The sequence below is a fragment of the Schistocerca nitens genome, chromosome 8 (assembly GCF_023898315.1).
Source record: "Schistocerca nitens isolate TAMUIC-IGC-003100 chromosome 8, iqSchNite1.1, whole genome shotgun sequence".
NCBI classification, from domain to species: Eukaryota; Metazoa; Arthropoda; class Insecta; order Orthoptera; family Acrididae; genus Schistocerca; species Schistocerca nitens.
Genome location: NC_064621.1, coordinates 226,140,957 through 226,143,375, shown reverse-complemented (window position 1 = coordinate 226,143,375; position 2,419 = coordinate 226,140,957).

Genomic DNA, 2,419 nt, shown 5'->3' with positions numbered 1-2,419 from the left:
AATTCGCAGATCACACCAACACTCAAGAAAAGAAACAGGAATAATTCGCTGAATTAGAGATCCATATCACTAACGTCGATTTGCAATAGGATTTTTTGGAACATATACCGTGTTAGAATATTATGAATTACCTCAAAGACGATTTATTCATAAACAGCCAATGAGGATTCAGGAAATGTCATTCTTTTGAAACACAACGAGCTTTTTAGTCTCAGGTAGTAGTGAGTGCTATCGACAGAGGACGTCAAATTGCTTCCATACTTCTAGATTTTCCGAATGCTTTTGACACCGTTCCTCATAAGCGACTTCTCATCAAATTGCGTGTCTGCAGAGTATCTGGGTGATTTCCTATCGGAAAACTTACAATTCATAAGTGGTAAGTGACGGGACGTCATTGTTACAGTCCCCCTGCTGTTCCTGATCTATATAGACGATTTAGAAGACAATCTAAGGAGCCCACTTATGTTGCTTCGAAACGATGCTGTCATTTATCGCCCTGTAAAGTCATCAGTCATCAAAACCAATTCGAAAATGATTTAGACAAGACATGTGAATGGCTCCAAAAGTGACCATTGACTCCTAATCCCTACGTCCTTCCCGACAGCTATGCACTCGTTAATCGGTATGAGTCTACTGCCCTGTGCTTCATTGCCACTTTGCTCTAATGAAAAGTGTGAACTAAGTCTCATGAGTATTAAAAGGAATCGATTGAATTTCGGTAACACGATAGGTCAGAGAGATCTAAAGACTGTAAATTCAACTGAAGACTTAGGAATTACAAACACGAAAAAATTAAACTGGAACGATCACATAGATAATGTTTTGGGAAGAGCGAGCCAAGGTCTAGGATTTATAGGCAGAACCCTTAGAAAATGCAACAGGTCCACTAAACAAGTTGCCTACACTACACTTGTCCGTCCTCTTCTGCGGTACTGCTCCACGTTGGAATCTGCATCAGACAGGATTGACGGGGAACACCGGAAGAGTCCAAAGAAGGGCAGCTCGTTTTGTGTTAACGCGAAATAGCTGAGAATGTGCCACGGATATTATATGCGAATTGGGGTGGCAATCATGAAAGAAGGAGTTTTTCATTGAGGCAGGATCTTCTCATGGATCGCCGGAGTGGCCGAGCGGTTCTAGGCGCTACAGTCTGGAACCGCGCGACCGCTACGGTCGCAGGTTCGAATCCTGCCTCGGGCGTGGTTGTGTGTGGTGTCGTTAGGTTAGTTAGGTTTAAGTAGTTCTAAGTTCTAGGGGACTGATGATGTTAGAAGTTAAGTCCCATAGTGCTCAGAGCCATTTGAACAATTTGATCTTCTCATGAAATTTCAATCACCAAATGTCTCCTCCGAATGCGGAAATATTTTTTTGGCGTCCGCCTACATACTCAGACATGATCTTCGTGATAAAATAAGAGAAAACAGACCTCGCACGGACAGATTTAAATGTTTATTTATCCCGCGCAATGTTCAAACGCGGAACGGTAGAGAAATAATCCGATGGTGGTTCGATGAACACTCTCCCAGACACACTCTCCCAGACACAGAGTAATCATGTTGATATAGATGTACGAAGCTCGCATAAGGGTGAAATTCTGGTCCATTCATCCCAGATACGTCATGGAATTATTGAAGTATCATTTTGGTAACGTTCATAAAAATGGTCCAAATGGCTCTGAGCACAATGGGGCTTAACTTCTAAGGTCATCAGTCCCCTAGAACTTAGAACTACTTAAACCTAACTAACCTAAGGACATCACACACATCCATCCCCAAGGCAGGATTCGAACGTGCGACCGTAGCGGTCGCGCGGTTCCATACTGTAGCGCCTAGAACCGCTCTGCCACTCCGGCCGGCCGGTAACGTTCAGTGAAGATGTTTGTGTTTTACCGCATTACGTTCTTGTCAGTGTATTTTGTTCATCACTCTCATAGTACGTATTGAAGTTTGTGTAAACTTTAGCAAAAGTGACTCCTGCACTTCAATTCACAAAGCCACCAAATCCATTCATGATCAGCTAAGTCTCAGGAAGTGGCATGTTCATATTTTTTCATCAGTCTTCTGAAGGTCTCATCTGGCCCGCCACGAATTTTTCTCTTGCGACATCTCTTCAACTAAGAGTGGCACGTATGCACAACATTTTCAGTTACGGATGAGGAGTGACACGAGCAGCTGGAACAGCGCAGCGATTTAATAATCCATAGAAACTAAAAGAGTCTTTGATCGCAAATTTCTGTATTCCGTTGAGTTACTGGTGTTTATTATTACGATCAGCGTCAGCCTCTTTTATTAAGTTTAAAGCCAACGGCATCCTTCCCAGGGGACACCGCCTTATCGTAGGCACCTTCAGTGCCGGGCAGGAGGTTTTGCGTGCTTTGATGAGATCGACAGCCGTGTTGGTGGGAGCGTAGCTACTGCAG